A 22225-nucleotide genomic window follows, 5' to 3' on the forward strand; every position below is an offset into this window, starting at 1 on the left:
AGTAGTCATAATTCTCTCTTATCTTAAGCTTTTACTTGGCCCTTTTTGTGCTGAGCTGGGCTGATTAAGGGATTTTTCTGACATGTTTACTCAGGAAGCACACGGAATGCACTCTGACAAGTAAAGCCCACGCTTCACTCTCTACCCAGTCTTTTTTGTTTTTACGTATCAGATAACTCATGTCTTACCCAAGTACTTTATTTGCCAGTAATGTCTCAAGGCCTCAGCCACAGAGACAGGGGAAAGGGGAACCGTAGAAATTCGTGGAATCCCAGTAAGAAGGGAAATATTTCATGAACTTTTGTTTTTTAAAGCAAGTTTTCGGGGGTTCTAGAAAATTCCCCCAGAGTTGCCTCATTGAAAAACAACAGTATGCATCAGGGTATGAAAACAGGAAAGGGTGAGAGAGAGGAGGTGTTGTGTGATCAGTACCCATCAAGGGGAAGTTTATCTGAGGCAAAGAGTTCTGAGAAAGAGCAATAGACTTCACAGACTTGACTTTTGAAATGGTTTTGATATTCTTCAAGTCAAGACCCTAAAAGTCCATAGCCTTTACAGCTATGAAATACAAGGCGAATCAATGGACAATCTTATGATTTGAAAGAAATGAAAGACAGAAATCAATGCCTGTGATAATAACCCATAAATCAATTGAGGGGTGACTGAAGGTAAAACATATAGATATAGATATATTTGCATTATTTGAAAGTATTCAAATATATAATATTGATTAGAATCATACTTAATAATTAAATATTGGATTATTGAGGTTATTTTAAAATATACAAATATACAGCATGTAATATTGATTAGTATTATATTTGTTAATTAGATATAGATGATAAATTTTCTAATCAAACACCAAAAAAAAAACTGAAGTGAAATATCTGAATTTCAAACTACAGAGGGGAAAAAAACCACACAGAGAAGGAAATTTTTGCTTAGCAAACACTTTAACTTTTCAAAATTTAAGAAGATACCACTTATAGTACCAGAAACAGAGAAAATGTTTAGGAGTATATCCAAATAAAATGTGCAATGACCTTCTGCAAAGAAGTTTATAAATGTGTATTAAAAAACATTTAAAAATACATAAATGGAAGAACATGCTAATTTCATAGGTCAGAAAGCTCAATTTCAAAAAGTTCCAATACAAATGGCTTATATATTTATTAAATTTCCAAATAATTTTTTGGAAGTTTACAAACAAATTTTAAAATGGATTTATTTAAATGGAAAGGCAATGTGCATGTGATAGTTAAAGCATTACTGAAGAAGATGAAGAGTTGGGAGCTTCCCCTGTAAGGTATCTAGATTTACCACAGTGCTGTAGCAATTAAGATAATGTGGTCTGTCTTAATAGGACAAACAGACCAGTGGGTAAGTTGAACAGTCCAGCCTCAGACCTGTGAGCTTATGGAAACTTCTTATTTGCTAGAAAGTAACATTGCAGAGAAATGGTTAGAGAATCAGACTTGGTTATCTCTAAAAAAAAAAATACTGAATATCTACCATTAGTGTATTCAGAATTAATTCCTGATGAATTAAGAATTTAATGAGGAAAGAAAACTGTTTGTACTTTTAGGAGAATATCCCTGATCTTAAGATATATACTCTTAAATGTTTGATGGTAAAAAGCCACAATTTATATCTTACCTTTAAATGCTTCAGGAGAGAAAGAGAAGGGAAAAGAAGGAAAGAACAAGAATGTAAAGAGCAAATGAGAGCAAAATATAAAGAATACGTGAATATGAGTATAGAGTGTACTAGGGTTCTCGAATATTTTTATCATTTCAACTTATCTATAATCTTAAAGCTATTTCAGAATAAGAGAAAACAGCCTATTTAGCAGTAAGACTCAGAGACATTAAACACAATATAAAAAGTGAAAATAATAACAAAATAAATTACATCCAGGTGATTTCTGTTCATTAAATGATAGCACTGTAAAATGTGAAATCAGAGACAGAATGAAATTATTGATTATGAAAAATAGGGCAAAGCATTTAAGGCAGAACTTCTTTGTAGAGAGACACTCCAGGTTAAACAACCTAAACATCAACTTACTGAAATGTGTTAAATAACAGCAGAATTCAGGAAAAGCCCAGAAACCCAAAAGGTGGTTTGGCCTTAGACTTGGCAAACATGAAGCTTAGGATGTGTGAAATGTGTTTGAAATGGTGTTTTTGTTTGTTTGTTTATTTTGGAAATAGGAAGCTTGGGATGTGACTGGAGAGACACAGTTAAACCCCTAACAAAGGAAACATCCAGAAAGTAGTCTTTGCTTCCAATTTACTGCTTTGTTTACTGGAAACTGCTATTTGTGATTATTGACTGTTTCTGTCAAGTACATGGCCATCTACCTGTGGCTCTGTCACATATGCGGCTACCTGCATGCGACCTCTTTCCTTTACAAGCCATACTGTAAGAAAGCTTGATGACTATGCTTCACTACCTGATGAATGGGGTGTAGTCGCCATGCAGCTAATAATGACTCCTTGCCCTTTTTATCTGAGTCATTGGATATATTTGCAGGAAACATATTTGTAGTAGCCAGGATTCTACAGCATAAAGAATGAAAAGTACATGCCATCAACTGGTGAAGTTATTTGTTCCAAATGAAACTGACAAAGGTTTGGGAAGACAAATGTATAAAGGATGCCTATTAAATATAACAAGAAAAGAAAAAAAGAATGCCTATGAGTGAACAATGTGTGTGCATAAGCCAAAATCTACTAAAAATAGTAACTCAATGGAAAACAGATAAATGAATGAATATTTCACAAAGGAAGAAAACCAAATATTAATAACATTAAAAGATGCTCAACTCACTTGTAATAAGAGAAATGAACATTTTAAATGCCTATTCAAGTTGATCCACAATTCTCCTCCTATATATAAACATTGCAAATGTTTTGTCCATATAGGCAGGAGACATGCATAAAATTATTTATAATACCACTTGTCCATAAGAAATTAAAAGACTGAAACTTCTAACAGTTCCATCCACAGTGAAATGAATCAGTAACAGTTGTCTAATCAGAGAATAGAAAAGCAAAAAGTGATATCAGTAATATGAACAAGTCTCAATACTGTTGGGAAGGAGAGAAATGAGACACTAAACAAGAAATCCATGCAAGCAGTCACAGAAAAGTGAGATTTTGAGAAACAAAACAAGGAGTGAGACAAGGAGGAAAGGGCCATAGAGACAAAAGGCAATGTGGCCCATTAAGGAAAAGAATAACTCCTCTTCTTGTGTTGTTTCCTAATATGCAAATCAACTTCTGGATACCTTTTTATGAATCATGAGCAACTCTGGACAAGTTAAAATGCTAACAAAAGAGTTAAAGCAGTTAGAAAGGAACTAAGAGATGTTTACAACAAATTCCTCTCTAAGAAGCCAAGTAGGAAAGAAAACCCAAGGCTGACACCCGCTCTCCAGTGATGTCCCCTTGGGAAAGGAGCAAAGAGGAATGCATGCTTCAAAGTAAGATCACATAGACAGAGGAAGAGGTTGCTAAACAAGATGCAGGGCAGGGATTTTTCAAAGTTAACAAGTGAATTCAGATTTTCCCTAAGCCTTTTCCATCTCAAGTATTTAAGGTACCCCATGTCTCTGACAGCATGACGGGAATTACCAGTTGAGGTTTTTCAAGTCTCAGAGTTTCTGTATCCAGAAAGAAAGGTGATTATAACCTATAAAGCTATAACCTAAGAATCTCCGTTTTTATAAATGTTGACATATAGTTTGCAAATGTATTTTTGTGTTTAGAAATTTAGCAACCATTCAAACATAAAAAGAGTCATTGTCATGTTCCCCAATGAATATTTAAGTTAACTTATACAAAACTAAATTCTTCCCTATTACATAACTAATAAAGCTTCCTTACACTTTTCATACTATCCTACTGTCTATAGCACATCAGAATTTCGTATTCTAATGACTGACAAGTATATTCAACAAATTTAAGAATTACATCCTTCCCCAGGATTTAGTCATCTAATATAACTCCAAGAACTTTAAAATATAATAAATCTGATTCGTTTAATGTCATGTATACCTTAAAAATCAACTTACACTTACTCAAACTAACACAATGACAAAACTTAATGTATCCATGTGACTCTTATCGAAACATACCTTTTATAACAATACCAATATTACCTTCACCTTTACGATGCTGGATTTGAAAACTGAGCCACTGAAGAACAGCATTAGCACCTCTGGCTGACTAAAGCAACACTTACAGACCCTGCCATTGAACTGGCTACTGCTACCCAAGCAGTCACTTACGTGAGCCACAGGCTAACCAGCAGAGCCCTGGTTTAACCCTGGGCTCTGTCTGCTTAGCCAATCACGCACTGAAATACTTTCATAACATTTTTCTGCATACCCACACTCCCTCCAGTTCCCTGCTCCACCCGGATTGCAACATTTTTTTATGACTTTTCAGTCATAAAGTTCTGTATTCTTTGTCATCTGTTTTATCATATCTAGAATCATTTATGTACACAAGGCTAACAGGGGGTGGGGGGGAGTTAATGCACGGAATCATAAATTCAGAAAGGCATTAGACAACTTAGACAACTTGGCTGGAAGATGTGAGAGAGATGATTATTCTTGGACTATTTTTTAAAAATCTAAAATTAAAAAAAGACTTTCTAAACATCTTGAAACTATGAGTGAAGGAGTTTCAATTTGTTTCTGACAATGACAAGCAGGGGTTGGTAACTAAAAAGTACTTCAAGGCCCTTTATTGCTAGCTTAGGCGATGTTAAAAAAATCACTACTTTTGTTTCTGTAAAGGAGAGACAATATAGTGGTCTTACAATAATAGCAATAATTTGCATATGCCCAATCTTTTCTGGTTATGTTATCTTATCTACTAAGACAAGAATTTGGGGGGCCCTAAGTTTCACCTTCTCATTTAGAGGAGAGCCTCAAATACCTCTCAAGCTTTCATGAACAAATTCACTTGTGCATCAGAGGTTATGTTGGTTTAAACATTGAGACCTTGCAACAGCACACAGAAGACCCCATATGAACGTGAATGACACTCAGCAAGAAGGGCTGTATGAAACCGCCAACTCCTACCCACCCCCTGCTGTGCCCCTCTCCACCCCCCCCCCCCCCCGCCCCCATGCAGAGCTTGGGGAAAATGATTCTTTTCAGCTTTTTTCTTTTAGCTTTTGAAAGATTCAACCAAGATGAGAATTAAAAAGGACAGCAACTGGGAAGGGAAATAGAAGGAGGAAAAGGAGGAGATAAGACCTAGACTTCACACCCTTCTCTGGCTACTTACAGTAGAGAGTGGTAATGGGATTAAGAAAAAGAGTCAGAGGTAAATTAGAGGCTCTCAACATTGCCAAGACAGTAAATAAAGGAGAAGGAGGGGGATAGATCCTGCACAGAAAAAAAGATAAGGACTTCTCTCTTCAAGTACTTTGGGGTGCCTTCCCATAAACCTCACATCCACATGTTGAGAAATTATTTATGGTTCTTCAGTTAATACCTTTTTTTCTTATTTTATTTACTTACAGAAAATTCTGTAGCCCTTATGTAGTCAAACAATCAAATTCTATTTTTTCATGCTGTATAGTTATTAAACTCCAAAGTTGTACCTCCCACCGATATGAAGGAAACACATACAGCTGGCACCTTTAGATTCCAGAAGCAATGTGTTCTCTCCTTTGGAATATTACTCTAATTCACTTCCTAGAAGATATGGGTAGTTGTAGGCTTTAAATGAAGTCCAAAGAAGAAAGGATAGTGTAACATTTCTAGGCTGTATATCAGGCAGCCTTGATCTAGCAGCTTATAATAACTGAAGATCTAGGAAGTTAGAAGAGATACTAAGTGGAATTTATGGGAAGTTCTGACAGGACACTTACAACGTAACCCCCCTTAAAATGCCATCCACAGCAGAGAACTATACACCATCCTCAAGGCAACTCTTAATATGACAAGGCCAAGCAGACAAAGGTCTGATGGTAAGACGCCAAATGACCATGTGGCCAGAGTGTCCGACCACTATCTGATCACATAAGTTAGAGAACTGAGCAGGTATCAACACTCTAGCACAGGACGGGAGTTGGTCCAGCATTTCAATTTGGAAGAAGATAAAAGAGAAGCAAACAATTCTGTTTACACCCTTGGCCTGTTCCTTACGTCTTCTCGGCTACAGGGATCACAGCATCCTATCCTCATCTACTAATTTTGCCATTCTACAATATGGTTATCACCCATACTTACAGAGAATATGTTCTAAGACCCTTAATGGTGCCTAAAAATTGTAGATAGTACCCAAGGAGGAATATAGGTAGGTAGGTAGGTAGGTAGGTAGACATTGGTACTATCCACATTTGTATGTATGTGTGTGTATATGTGTACATGGACATGTATGTATATGTGTATGTAAATACCATAGTAACTAATATGACAACCCAGATTGCTACTAAATGATTAACAGAAGGGCAGCATACACAATGCAGACGTATTGAACAAACGGACAATTCATGTCCTGGGCAGGACACAAATGAGTGAGATTTCATAAGCCTAGTTCAAGCTTCACAACTTACAACCTAGATATTGTTGATTTCTGGTTGATAATGTATCATTGAAATGGGGTGGGGGTACATAAGAGGTTTTCCTTTGCTGTTGTTTTTAATGTACTATGTGATTTCTTGTTTCTTTTGTGTGTGTTTTCCCCCCTATGGTTTATCCCTTGTTGTCATTGTATTTGATTTTGATACCCTGAGTACTGTATATACATTTATCTGAATTAGTGAAGGGAAGGGGAACAACAAAATGGTGAGACAAATGACAAAGGGGAACCCATGCCACAGTGACACTCACAAGACACTATATTGGAAAAGATCTGTACAAATGGGGGAGAAGGGAGGGAGGAGGGAATGTGGGAGAAAAATGAGGGAGGGGTAACAAATTCGACAAGAAATGTACTCACTACCTCACTAATGTAACTGAAACCTCTCTGCACATCACCTTGACAATAAAAAATTTGAAAACACAGATTGGGGGGCGATTAGCATAAAAACAAGACATTCCAATTTCCCATTGCTTTGCTTTTGCTCTGTACATATAACATCTGAATAGTAATGAGCAGAGGCTGCCATCCTTCAAAAGTAGGTCTCAGCTGCCAGTCCCAAGTCATACTTTTCTATGCACAGAGACCTTCCTCAAGAAACCACCGAGAACTCTGTCCCTACCAGATAACCTTGGCATACATAATAAGCATTTATTTTATTGCCACCCACCATCAAGTTAAAATCATGCCAATCTAGTGTGTAGTTTATCACAACTCTCTTCCCACAGCAGGGTGGGGAGGTAGGGAGGAGGAAGATACCAATGGTTACATTGTTTTAAGTATATTGAAGCCAGGTTTGGGAGACTTACTTTTGTTTGTACAATGGGAGAAGGCTAACTACATCCTTTTTCTTTGCTCCAGAACAATGGAGAGGCATTTGGGTTTTTTCATTTTTGTTTTCTGAGTTTTTTTTCTTTCTTGGTCTCAACTGAGTCATTTGGTGGGAACAAATTCCCATGTCAGCATGTGGTTTGACCAATATGATTTACCCATGGGGGGACAGAGGCGGGGGAGAGGGCAGGGAGCATGGCATTTCAAAGTAGGTAATTCAGTAGTTACATATTCTTATTTTAATTTTTATTAAAATATGTATTGACCAAACCCTCAGCTATATAAGCAAATAGCACATGCCTGTAATTGCTGTGCTAGGAGGATGGAACACCATCCATCTGCTGTTTCCATTGGGCAACTTGGTCATGAGAATGGGAAGTTCATTTTAGCTTGAGTGAAAAGAACTTTCTGAAAGGGGAAGTTCATGAAACTTGCAATGCATACATAGGAAATCCAACTTCTGCGTAACTACACATCTGCTGCCCTGTCTCATTTTCTCTACCCTCCCACAGCTACCTCATAGTCTGTCATCCCTACTTTCCTCCATACCTCCGCTCCCACCTCTACCGTTTCTCTGCAGACTTTTCTTTATTGCAGCCCTCATGGCACAGAAAGGCTGCTGCCACCCAGTCCTCTTGCTGAAGCACCTCCATGGAATAGCATAATGTCACTGCCTCTTGAGTTCGATTTTTGTGATCTGTATCTGAGTATTTCAGGTTGAGTCTGTTGTCCCCGACTACCTGTTATAAAACCAAAATAGTTTCCCAACTTTTCTGATTGATAATGCACAATTGAAATAGCCTATGAAGATATCAGAAAGAAAGAAAGAAAGAGAGAAAGATAGATAGCTAGATAGGATAAGTTATGTATACATATATCTGTATATAACATATATACACATGCACATATATATAGTCTTTGTAAATTCTACACTGTTCCCTGTGGCAGATAATGAAATAAGAGACAAAATTCATCTCTGTGAATCTGTACTCATGTTGGGTTTTGTGTGGAGGTGTTCAACAGAGATGAAATTAAGGTTCAAGTGTGTCATTTGTTTTAAAGAAAACTCAGAGGAAGAGAGAGAACTATTACTATATTTTTCACTTGATTAGTAGAGGCATTATTTATTTTTATTCAAACCTATATAAATTAAAGGCATGAAAATACACTATGTGACCTGGGAATTCTAGTTCTCAGAATGTACACCAAGCAAATAATGATAATAGTAGATAGAACATTATCAAGAAAGATATTCATTGTAGATGACTACAAGGTAGATGAGTGTCAACCAACAGGAATTTCAGTAGCAAAGTTATGTTCCATGCCTCTAGTTGGCCTTCATGCAATCTTCAAAAATAATCTTTTTCATTGATCATTATACTGTTAGGTACTAGTGATTCATGCCTGTAATCCTAGTTTCAGGAGGCCGAGATCTGAGGATCGTGGTTCAAAGCTAGCCTGAGTAAGAAAGTCCATGAGATTCTTATCTCATGGACTACTCAGAAAAAGCTGGAAATGGCACAATGGCTCAAGTAATAGAACACTAGCCTTGAGCACAAAGAGGCTCAGGGGCAGCACCCAGGCCTTGAGTTCAAGCCCCAGGACAAGAAAAAAAAAAGTAACAACAGATGCTGGAGGGGATGTGGACAGAAGGGAACCTTACTGCATTGTTGGTGGGAGTGTAAACTTGTTCAACCACTTTGGAAAGCAGTATGGAGGTTCCTCAAAAGACTCCACATAGAGCTCCCCTATGACCCAGAAATCCCACTTTTGGGCATTTACCCAAATGATCACAAACAAGACCATACTAAAGCTACCAGCACAACTATGTTTATTGCAGCATTATTTACCATAACTAAGATATGGAACCAACCCAGATGCCCCTCAGTAGATGAATGGATCAAGAAAATGTGGTATATATACACAATGGAATTCTATGCCTCCATCAGAAAGAATGACATTGCCCCATTTGTTAGGAAATGGAAAGACTTGGAAAAAATTATATTAAGTGAAGTAAACCAGGCCCAAAGAAACATAGGTCCCATGGTTTCCCTTATTTGCAATAACTAGTATATGTCTGAGACAAGCAGAAAAGGTCAGATAAGTTGATGTTAGGGAAATGAACCTTAAGATATGTATTCAAATGTTTTTTCTTTCATGCGATTGTTTCTAACATATTTATAAGATTATTTCTTTGTTGCTTTGTATATCCCTCCCCTACGCTATAACCCCTGCTGTCATTGTATTTGATATTGGTATAATTTGTGGAGGGGAAGGGCAAAAACAAATCATTTAAATAGGGATACAAGTGGACCCATTGTAACAATGAGATGTACAAGTCCTTATGTCAAAAAACGAAACTTACAACTTTGGGGAGGAGAGGGGGCAGGATGGGGGAGATGGGAAGGGATGGGAAGGGGAAACAATGGAGGAGGCAACAATGCTTGATAAGAAATGTACTCATTATCTTGCCCATGTAATTGTAACCCCTTTGTACTGTATTTTCACAATAAAAAAAAAAGACATTATACTCAGAAAGTGATATGTTGAATTGAAACTCCTTTGTATAACTATGTAGATATAATTTAATTTTGTTTCTAAAAATAGCATCTTTTTGAAGACTACTAAGATGAGGAACTGTTCATGATATGTAAAAGTAGCAAAGTCAAAATACAAACATATATAACTCCTAATTTCATCTTAAAATATATAATGTAGTTCAAGAAAATAAGACAGAAATACATGAACATTTTAGCAGTGCTTATTTCTGAGTGAAGAGGGTATGGGTACTTTCTGTTTTCTTCTGGATTTGATTTTCAAAGATGGTATAGGAATACTTTTTTTATAAAAATATGTTTAAAATACAGGTTGTAATGACCCTCTTGCCTGAATTGTTGGGTTCCCTGCTTCTGCCTTCCATCTAAGGAAAGTTTGCCCAATAAAATGATCATTAAAGGAAAGAAGAAAAAAGAAAAGTTGGCTGGCCTACAATGAAACATGACCAGAGTTAGCTTTTCTTTATTTTTCAGCTCATCTTTTGCTTTTCTGGGAAACAACTTAATGGAAACCAGAAGTTTTTGTGGAACCACAATCTAGGTAATTTTTATTCCTACTCATGAACTACAATTGCCCCTGACCTAACATTTGTGATCATCATTTGTCAGTTGAGAATCTCTACCTCTGCGGATGTTTATAGGTCTTGTGAAAATGGTCTCCTATCTTCTTTTTTAATGAATGGTTAAACTGGTGATTATAGTGGTGTATTGAGAAGCATGACAGAGACTAAAATATAGTTGCTTTTCAAAATAAAAGATTCAGCATTTTGACTGTCTGAAGATTTGTTTGGCAGCAATTTCTTGGTTAAAATTCATTGAGGTTTGTTTATATGGCTATTTAGGTTCTTTTTTTTAAGTATATCAGCACTTTTGCCCAGTTTCAAGCTATTCTCATCTCAGCGTGTAGGAAATTATTAGGTAATGCAGGAGCTCATTAATTCCAGCAAAAAATGTGATTGGCAAGAGAAGTCAAGGTACTGACAGTAAGCTCTCCACTCTCCTGAGGGACTGGCAAGTCTGGACACAAATTCAAATTCAGCATAGCAGCCTGGGTCATTGGTCCAGGTGACCAAAGGAATAGACTATGCTACGCTCCAAGCCATCTGTTTACAAATATGAAATTAGGACTACTTGGAATTTCAGATTCTTTTAGAAACAAAACAGTAAAAGATTTGTTTTAGAAAGAAATAAGACTTCATTAAGGTGGCTGCTCATCTAGATTATGCATTTATTCCAGTGGCTCTTCCCTTCTCCAAAACATTGTGGAATTCCTGTTTTGGAGTTCTCTACATACAGTTTACAAAATACATCAGAAAATTAGTCTCCTTGGTTTCTAATCACATATGAATGAGATTAAAAAATTAGATTACTCAACTTATTTACCAGACTAGGCTCCAGATGCCTTTCGCATTTTCTAAATAGCAGATTCTTCTCACAAAACCAGAGTTTGCCTCCAATAAATCCTTCTAAACCACATGCGTTGGTCTAAGACAGGAATTCCAATAAGAGAATTCCAAAAGGGATTAGAGTAAGGGCCGAACCACTAGAATAACTGAATAGCTTTCCAACTTAACAACTTTGAACTAGGCACTTGGATTTGTAAAATCCAAAATCTAAATTATTGTATTCAGCAAAGCTCGAGCAGGTGCAAGCTGTGTTAGATACAGATACAGGGGCAAACATATGCTAGTTTTAGACTTCTGTAAGTCAATTCCGAAGTTAATACATTACAGAGATAGACAGATGGATAGATAGTAGAAATAGATAAATGGTCATAGTGCAATAAAATCCACTAAATACTGTTTGAGAAGGGGAAGAGGAAAAGGGGTAAAGGAATGTAATAGATGATGTAAACTTATTAAAAGTACACTGTATGCATTTATGGAAGTGCCACAACGAAACCCCCTTGTACTATTCATGTATGCTAAGAAAAACAAGCAAAAAAGAAGCTAGTCTTAAAAGAACTAGTCTCAAGGAGTGACCTAAAATTCTGTTAGAATTATGCTATCTTGAACTATTCTAATCACTAAAAAATATAGATAATAGGATGCTTCAACAGTTAGAAAAAGGGACTTTTTTTTTATTACAGTTCTGAGAACTGAACTTAGGGCCTTAAACTTGTTATGTAGGTTCTCTACCACTTTTCCCATACTTCCAGCCTGCAAAAAATGTATAGCTCTTTCTCTTATTTTTTTCCCTCCCTGTGTAGAACTCTGAAGCAAAGAAGGGAAACACATTCGCATTCAGCTAAATGTAAGTGCTAGCCTAAGTGCTTACCTAAGCTTCTTTAACAGTAGCTGTTAGGAAATAAAGAACTAAACCCTTAAAATATTGTTAACCAAATTGCCTTTGCTATCATCAGTAACAGGACCAACACTCCCTTGTAGGTTTCATACCAATAAAAAAAAAGGCAAACATAACTTAGGCAGGTCAATAATAGTTCATTCTGTTTTCAAAAGTGTTGATCATTTGGCCACCAACAGTAATACCCCTACAAATAATGGGCATTCTGGTGAGACTTCTTCAGTTATAAGAAACCCATTCAGGTTGCCACTATTGTTGGTGTCTTTCTATGGCTGTAATAGGGAGGCATATTTTCCCAGTCCTCAGCTAGGCACAGTTCTGGAAGCTCATCCCTCTACTTCCAGTGGTCTACATATCTGAAAGTTCATTTAGCTTAATAGTACCTTGGGCTCCAGGAAATAATCCAGCTTGTGAAATGACAATCGTTGGGCAATTTGGAAGTATGGGTTTCCAGTGAAGGAGATGACCAGACTCTTAACAAAACAGAATTGCATCATATCCACACGCCTGTTATACCCAAGGCCATCATCTCAGGTTGGGTAGAGCCCTGGTCTCTCCTGGAATTCAAGAGCTACTACTCAGAGTGTCTCCTCACTTCTCAAGGCACCCCAAAACTTGAGAGTGAAAGTCAGTTAGTTGACTCCCTTGTAGAAGGTCCTTTCTTCTCCCCATCATTTCCCAAGCCACACCCTTCTCTGCTTTAAATCCCCCAAAACTGCTCCTTTAAATCCTCAAAGACTGGACTTTACACAGCCTTTTCATAAGTCTTGTCATCATAGAGCTAAGAAATAAAAACATCTGCCCTCATTGATTGTGATCTTGACAATTGGCATTGTCAACTTTGTTCATTAAATTATTTTGAAATAATAAATATAAGGTCAGTAAAAAGTTACTAGACTCTACAGTTCAAGGTAAGAGTCAAGTGATTTTTTTGTCCTGTAGAAAAGTCTTATGAAAGATTTTAATCTGATCTTTTTCTGTCTACTAATTTTTCTAAGAGTTTTAGGAATAAAATTGTAAATAAAACAAACTCATAACTTTCCTACATTCCAGTTGCTTTAGAGACCAGAAGTATAGATAACAAATGATTCAAGCAGAAATTTGTTCATATCTAAACCCCATTAGACATATTTTGTCTTCTAGCAGGGCTATATCTTACTTCTATCTTGACTTCACATTACACACTTCTGAATCTTCACACTGATGAATAGTGTATTCATTCTTACAAGGTGTCTTGTAACTGCATAACCAGAATGGTGTCAGTCATTGATTTATGCCTTTAGTCTTTAGACAATATATAGTACCTAATATGTACAGGCATTGTATGTACTTGACTTTCAAAGTAAAATGAGAGGCTGGGAAGGTGGCTCAGTGGTAAAGTGCTTGCCTTGCATGCATGAGGCCCTCAGTTCGATTCCTCAGCACCACATAAGTAAAAAAAAAAAAAAAGCTTGAAAAAAAACAAAAACATAAAGTTCAAAGTAAAATGAGACAATTTCTCTCTCCTCAAGAAAACTGAAGTCTCTGAAAAGATAGATGGATAAATCAACAACTCTCCAGAATGAGATTATTACATTAATAAAAACAAGAATAAAGTACTTCAAATACATAGTCAAGAATACATTCCTGAAAAAATTTGAAAATTAACCAAAGTTCTATCTGCCAACTTTGGATTTCATCAGGAATTGGTGAAGTTGATGAATTGTGCTGCCTTTGGTTCCACCGGGAATATTTGTTGGGTTTCTTCTTTTCTGAAGACATCTCTAGGTTCTCTGTAGAGAATTTAGATGGCTAGAAAACACTGTGCTACAGAAGACTTTCATGGCTGTTTGAACACTGAGTAAACTCTTTGCTTTGGATTAGGAATTGCTTCTTCGGAAAAAATTAAGCCAAAGTGCCTCTCAGAAAGCAAGTTATTTTATTTGAACAGGACATAAATCAAAGCTGGAAATGGGGGGACTGCCATAGGCTCCCTTCTCTGAAGCTCTGTGAATTCCATTGCCGGGTCCTTGCTTCCAGATCTCAGGAACATAGCTTCAGTGGGCCTGCTGATTCCAAACCCATCTTTCTGTTCCTTCATTCTGTGGTTTAGGCCTCTTTCAAGAACATAATGCCAAATTTTAACTTTGTGAGGCATTATGTAATTCTACTAGAAGGTCACTAAAATTGTCAAACTTCAGTGGTAATCAAGTCTTGTAGATGACTGGCCAATGGTTACAATTTGAATAATGCATTCCATTGTGTTAATATTTGTCTCCCCACAACTTATATTGAAAGTTAATCTCCACATTGATATTAAGGAGTGTGACTTGTGGGAGATTATTAAGTCATGAATAAGATTACCACTGTATTGACTAAGGTTAGAGGAATCTTCTCCTGCCTTTTGTCCCTTCTTTTTGTAGGGACACAGCACTCCTCCCCTCAGAACAAAGCACCCAGGCACCATCTTGGAAAAAGAGAGAACAGATTCTTACAAGACCTTGACCATGTACTCCTGTTCCCAGAACCTGCTCCTTATAAATTACAGTGTTGGACATTTTGTTATAGCAGCTGAAATGGACTAAGACAAACCATAAAAGTACAAATAAAGGGAATGAATCCACAGTGGGCCTCTCAGGAATCATGTAAAGGACCTCAATAATGACTGAGAAATAATGACTGAGAAAGGATCTCAATAATGACTGTTACCTCCATGCTGTGTCTCAAAGAGTAGATGAACCTCCCAGAGGTGACAGAGGCCAGTCAAGGCTCAAGGCTCTATTGGTAGCTGCATTAACTGACTGTGAGACCTTAGTTGACCACCCCACCTATGAAGATGAATTAGGAAAGCTACGTTCAATTTTCAAAGAACTCAGATGACATGAGATGAATATAGAAAATTTCATTTTACCTCATTGAAAAATCAGAGATTCCTAGACTTTTGCTATTAGAGCTATACTAGGGATTGAATTCAGGATCTTGTACTTGCTAGGAAGGCACTCTTTCTGCTGAGCTACTTTTTGCCTTGGTGATTTTCAAGGTAGGTTCTCACTTTGTGCCCAACTGCCTTAGGCCACAGTCCTCCTACTTGTGCATTCCTGTGTCACTGAACATGAAGTGTGCACCACAGCACCAGCCATTGTGCTTCCTCCATAGCCAGGAAACAGGTTCATGACACCATACCTAGCCACTGGTTGGGAACCCCACACTGGCCACTGTCTCTCCCTAGATTTCTTTCAGTCCCAGGAAAGAGGCTGAATCTCCTGCTCTCATTGGACTTGAGTGTCTCCCATTATAATAAGGACAACTGGATGTGAAAAGTTATTACCCGTACCTTTCCAATGGTCTTCACCACATGTTGCCTTCCACTGTAGTTATTTCTGTATTTCTCCTACAGCTTGTCCCCCAAGACTTAGCAGGAGCTCAGGCTCAGCCATCTAGAATTCTCTGTCCTACAAGCATTGGGTTTTATACAAAACAGGAACCCAATAAATATTTACTGAGCTGAAGTTAGTGGAAGTGTCATGTGCTAACCTCCCAATAAGTCATCAAGGAAACCATAGGAGCTTTAGAAGGAAAGAAATATGAGAGAAAGGAAATGCTCAAGTTAGCTCAGATCAGCAGTTTTTAGAAGTGTTCTCTATAGAGCACAAATGCTATAAAATACTCCCTGAAGAAGGGGCTATGGCTTAAGTAATTTCAGAAAATACTTCTTAATGTACTCTCTAGCCCACTCAGCCCTTTGGGGATCACAGCAGTGGTATGCTGGCTTGGGCTCATTCTGGTTTGAAAGTTTAGTTGCTAAGTTTTATAAATTTTGTGAGCTAATTATTAAACATAGTCATTATTAAAAATTAAATTACATAAACTTACATTAAATAAAGCCAATTAAAACAAGATTAAATCATTACCAAAAATAATACTTTCTAATTAAGCTAACTATATTTTGCTTCTTCTTTGGGAAGATGGTACTGGAATTTGAACTCTATGCCTGATTCACAAGCACTCTATCACTTATACCTCACCCCAACCCTTTTTGCTTCTGTTGTTTTTCAGATAGGATCTTGCCTTTTGCCTAGGGTCAGCCTGAGACTCAGTCTTCCTCCCTTCAACCCCCATATACCTGGCATACAGTGATGCACCACCAAACCCAGCTTGTTTTTTGAGAGAGAACCTCACTAACTTTTTTGCTTATGTGGGCCTCTAACTGAGATCCTCCTACCTCCAAAATAGCTGGAATCACAGCATGATTCACTGCTCCCAGCTCTACATTTTGTTCTTACATGTTGCTATAATGTCACCCCAAAGCCCCATTTGGTAAAGGCGTTGTCCTCAATATGGTATTATTGGAAGGTGGAGGAATATTTGAGAGATGGAGACTGAAGGGAGTCTTTAGGTCATTGAAAACATGCCCTTGCAGTGGGAAGCATAGGACTTTGCTCTCTTTTCCTCCCTTTTCCTTCATTCTTTCCTTCCCAGCCATGAGGGGACTGGGCTTTCTCTACCACAAGCTCCTGCCATGATGGTCCTGCCTCACCACAGGTCCAAAAGTGAAGAGAACAAGTGGTCCTGGCCTGAAACTTCCAAAAGTCTGAACCAAAATAAACCTTTTCTCTTTTAATGCTGATGGTTTCCAATACATTATTACAGTGATGGAAAGCTGACTGAAACATGTGTGTTACTGTATGTCCATCTCTGTTGCATCTGTTATGGGAGCTCTGTGTAACAAGTGCATTGCTATGTTTCTGACCTACATCATCATCCTTGATGCCATGTTGGAAGCTGGTCGTCATGAGAATATGTACAGAAATCAGCAGATGTTTTCTCTTTTGAGTACTCGAGGTTAAACACATAGCAGCACACTCTTAAAATTCCTCACAGCCCTATGGTAAACATAGTTCGTTATAAACAGCGCTTAACTGTCTGAGTCACTGCTCTGAACTTTAATTGATTTGATCAGGATAGTCTTTTAATGATTAACATTAATTGAATCATGGACCTGGTTTTCTCAACATATCTAAGTGATGAACCTTTGCATATAAACTTTCTATCTCTATTTTTTTTTTTAGATTTCCAATTGTGGATATGATGAGGTTAACCCACCTTCTGTTTGGTAACAAAGTTAGAATGTCAAAGTGAGTTCCACTTCCTAGTTCCAAGCAGTTTAGTTAAGGGAACAATATTTGTTAGAAAGACTCTATTTATACATCATCAATAAGTAAGGAAATCAATGTCTCCAACCCTCATCTTCTCCATTAGTAAAATGGGCTTTATTATGGGATTTTTGGGAATGCCGAAGATGACAGGGAAGATGATGAGGGGAATTACTAGACTTAACTGTGCAGTGTTTGCATAGAAAAGGAAAAAGGTTTTGGGTGTTGTTCTCTGAAAATGGTATAATAAATATGGTTCCTGAATAATCAGTAGCTGAATTGCCAGGTCTGTGAAGTCTTCTCCCAAATGCCCATAAAAAGGCTTTGATTGAAACTCAGTGTAGCATAACTGAGGTCCCCAGAGGCAGCTCTGATGTGATTGTTCAGAGATCTGCCTTTCATAGTCAAGCTCGTGAGAAACTGTAAATTTCTAAAAGACCAGATCAAAGCCAGTCATCCCCAGACTGATAGCAAGTATAAATGTGGCTGGGTGGTCCAAGGCAGATGGAATTTGTGGCACGGTGTTTTCAAGAAAGGGTCCTTTACCACAGCAAGCAATTGAGTTCAGAGGCCCAAGGCAATCTGACTTAAGCCTAGAGAAAGGTGATTTTCTCTCTCAGATAATATGACACCAATCCATTTTGGAATAATATTTTCATGAACCCAGATACTCTCCAGTTTTCTAAGGATCTAGAATAGAAATGTTAGCCTGTCTCTTAGCTAGTCACTCTTCATAAGTTAAGTCTAAGGAGAGAGGAGAGGAGGCAAAATGAGGGAAAACTCTAGCCTTCTTTCTCTCCCTTTGATCCCTTGTCACATAAAGGATGGCAAAATGCCCAGCACATGCTTCCTGCTTTGGCTGGCCATCACCCAACAACTGGGGTCCTCGGCTGAAAGCCACAGGGCAGCCCTTGTACTTTTGCCTGTCACGGTGATATTGTGGAAGTTTTAACAACCTGAATAGAACAGAGACCAAGTGACCACATGTTCACCAGTTTCAGTCCTTGAGCAGCATCCCCAAGACCTGACCCAGGACAGATGACCCTGCAGAGAGAAGTGGATACTTGTCACAACAAGGGCCGCTCACTGGAGGAGGCTGAGAACATCAACCTGCTATCGGTATGAACCTATCTCCATATTTTAATAATTGATTCAAGTGTCCCATAGCATACTGGCTGCAGTGGTTTGCATATGTTCAGGAAGCTTGGTCTCTAGCATATGGTGTGCAGAGGCAATCTGATCTTTAATAGGCAGAGCCTAGGGAGGGGTTATGGAAGGCGACTGGGTCATGTAGGCACTGCCTTCAGAAGGAATTAATGTCCACCCCCTGCACCCCTTGAAAGTCATGGAACTGGATTCGTGGCTGCCACAACAGGTTGTTATAAAACCTGGCATTCCTTCTTCATCTTTCTTCTGCATTCTGGCACTATCACTATTCCTTCTGCTATCTATGAGGCTGCCTGATCTTGGATGTTTAACCTCTAAAATAGTGAGCTGAATCAATCCCTAATCTTAAAATAGAACCAATCTCAGGAATGGTGTTATAGCAACACAAAATGAACTGACATCAGCTGAACGTCATCCCTGGCTAGTCTGTATCCCTCCTTAGAAGTGAGCCTTCTTCCTTCACAAACAACCCTATTGATAAATATTATTCTTATATCAGAGATGAATAAAGTAACTAAGTGCTATCATACTCATGTTCTAGATTGACTCTTATGCTATACTTGGTCAATTTAGTTACCCAAAGTCACACAACTAATAATTGGTAGAGCCAAAGTTTATGAATGGGTTTGTCTGCCTTCCCACAACAGAGGCTCTAGACAGCACAGTGGTTCACAGAGGCTATGAAGCTACATTGATTGGTTTCAAATCCTACATGTGAGGTACAGCTAGCTGTGAGACCAGAGATAAGTTCCTCATCAGCTGAGTGCCTAAGTCTTTTTATCTTTCAGATGGAAATAGTAGCATTTTCCTCAGAATTTTGGTGGCACATTGAATGGGCCATAAAGCCCTTGGGACCAACCTACCATGTAGTAACAACCAAGACAATTTCAGAGTTTCATTTCATTTCTTAAGTCCAGCTTATGTATACCCTATATCTTTCTAAGCTAGTGGATTTCAAATCAACTTACTAATTTTGCCTACTTTACATTCCCAGCCCAAATATTAAATGTCTAAAAAAACAGATTTCTCAGTTCACATTAGCTTTAAATATGTGATTTCAGAAACAATAGCAGGTACTTTTGCTACCATTAACTCAGTTACACTGAGTTCAATTTTCCATTTAATTTCACTTAATTGTCTTACTAGCTGAATGAAGTCTCTTTTAAAAAACTGAAAGGAGAAAGTTGGGAGTATGAGAACCTGACTTGGGTAGTGATGCTGGCCCAAGAGACTTTTTTTGTTCTGGAACTGAATAATTTAATAGTGTCGGTTGTTATTTAGCTATTGCGAGGCCAATGGACCATTAAATGATTACCATTGAAAAAAAAATTAGTCATGTCTCACAGGCTCCAATGTCCTAAAAGGGGAAGTATTTCATGCCCTGAAAGGCACCACCAGCACCTGCATGGGGAAGGAAAGGGTCGTGAGCAGAAAATGTGATGGCAGCTTCTGTAGGAAGATCTGGCAAGGCAGATAATTTGGTTTGCATCTAATCAATGGATTCTGGGCTAGTTGTCTGGTACCTGTCCCAAGGTAGTGACTGGGACAAGAGAATAATGGCCCAGATTATAAGAGGCTGACCAAGGAGGCAGTTGGGATTTGGACTCTGGATGTGGTTGGTCTGTATTTGAAAACTGATCCCAGGTGATTTCTTTCCTAACACTAGCAATTAGTTCACTCTAGGAGAGAAGATAAGGCTCCAGAAGACAAAGCATCAGAGTACAAGAAATGAAAGATACAGTCACTAGCCTGAAGCATGGAGCTTCTGGGGGAGGGGAGAGGAAGAATCTGGACAAACGCAGCTCCTCAGAGATGGCTACTCAGGTCTATTGGCCTTCGTTTCCCTCTGCCTCTTCACAAGGGTGAAGTGGAGATAAGGTCTCCACTGGGAGCGATCCTGGCATACTTGTGCCCCACCCATCCAGCCTTTCCTTCTCCAAGACCTGCCTCTTGCTACTCCTGTTCACCTCTTTCCATCTTCTCCCACAAACACCTGGGTGTCAAGTCTCTAAGCCACTGGGGTTGGACCCTGGAAAATCTTGTTTCTAATCCCTCCTTCCCCAGAACCAACAACTCTGTCACAGGGCATTCAAACCCTTTCAATCAGTATATACAAACAGGCCTTTCACAGAACACCCACAAGCAGCAAAGACATATACAGACAGACTCACAATAGACGTATTCACTAGTCTAAGCAGAACTTCTGGGGATGGGCTTGCATGCCAGTGGGCTTTGGAAAATACTGATCTGTGCCCTCCTAAAAGGGCGAGGCCAAGAAGAGATCTGAAGCTGACCAAGACAGCTTTGGGAGAAATGCCTCTGGGTAGAGTTGCACCCCACTGAAACATCTCTGTTCTCCACTAACATGAGCTGAAATTTCTACAGACATAGAGAGTAGGTATACCCAACCCAGATGTTCTACCCCAATTTTAGGGAGAAGGACAGAAGGACAGGTACATTGGAAGCTGGGGAATATATGACATCTATGTATTGGAAACCAGTTATCAAAAGATGTGGAGGGGAAGGGAAAAAACAAATCGTTTAAATAGGGATACAGGTGGGCCCATTGCAACAATGAGATGTACAAGTCGTTATGTTGAAAACGAACTTTACAACTTTGTGGGGGGGGAGGAGGTTTGGGGAGCGGGGAGATGATGGGAAGGGATGGGAAGGGGGAACAAAGGAGGAGGCTACAATGCTTGATAAGAAATGTACTCATTATCTTGTCCATGTAATTGTAACCCCTCTGTACAGTATTTTCACAATTAAAAAAAAAAGATGAAGCCACATTTATGTATACAATTTACATCAAACTATCTACTTTCCTAACAGTTAGATTCTGAAGTTCTGTCTTAGGGTAGGGGACAGTCCCTCAACTAGAAGCTTTCCTTCCAGTAAACCAAAGTGCACAGATGTGGAGCTGAGATGAGTACATAGCTGTTTTCTGATGGACAAATTCCTATTTGAGAGTTACTTCAAACCCCTTGGAACAAGCCAACATTTCCATCTATGAGAAAGAAAAAAAAGTCTGATATAAAAAAAGCCCCATCAGAAAAATTATGTAAGAATTGGCCTTTGAAATTCTGGTGTTTTTCTAACTTTTATCTCAGTATAGCTGTATACTGTACTCTATTTGATGTTTTATAATGCATATATTTAAGCCTTCTGCAGTGAGCCCAGATTGTCAGCAGTTGTTACAAAACTGAAGCTATGGAGAACAGACATTTTTTTCTCTGTTTCACTCAGAGTATGTATGAATAGTAAACATCTCCAGACTGCTTCTGCTTTTTCTGGATTGGATATAACCATTTACCTTCTTTACCCTCTATCTGGAAAGACCCCTCTTTTGTTCCCTGTCACCTTCATGCCCAAATGTTTGGTCAAGATCTATTTCTCTGACCACCCCAGCCTGAAGTAATGGCTTCCCTCTCTCAATACAGAGCAGTTATTGATAATAGATAGCTTTGGCAGTTAGCCCAGGATTGCCATAAAATACTTCTCCCTTCAAATGTTACTTAAACACTTTAATGCTACTTACCATCCCCTTCTTCATCCTGTTTTTACTTTCCAAGGTTTCAGATTCCAATGGTATTGGCAGACTGTACTCAATGGAGAACCCAAGGTTTAAGTT

At 38.3% G+C, this 22225-nt stretch overlaps 1 long non-coding RNA gene across 1 annotated transcript; it reads right to left on the reverse strand.

Moving 5' to 3' along the window:
* Positions 1-1029: 1029 nt before the first annotated feature.
* LOC122126114 lies at positions 1030-21825 on the reverse strand. The gene is made up of 3 exons (XR_006150863.1): positions 21814-21825; positions 15453-15457; positions 1030-1160 (listed from the first exon to the last, which is right to left on the reverse strand). It is a non-coding gene; the product is annotated as an uncharacterized LOC122126114 (long non-coding RNA).
* Between the last annotated feature and the right edge of the window lie 400 nt (positions 21826-22225).

Source organism: Dipodomys spectabilis, unplaced genomic scaffold (assembly GCF_019054845.1).
Source record: "Dipodomys spectabilis isolate Male_0828 unplaced genomic scaffold, ASM1905484v1 ptg000001l, whole genome shotgun sequence".
Lineage (NCBI taxonomy): Eukaryota > Metazoa > Chordata > Mammalia > Rodentia > Heteromyidae > Dipodomys > Dipodomys spectabilis.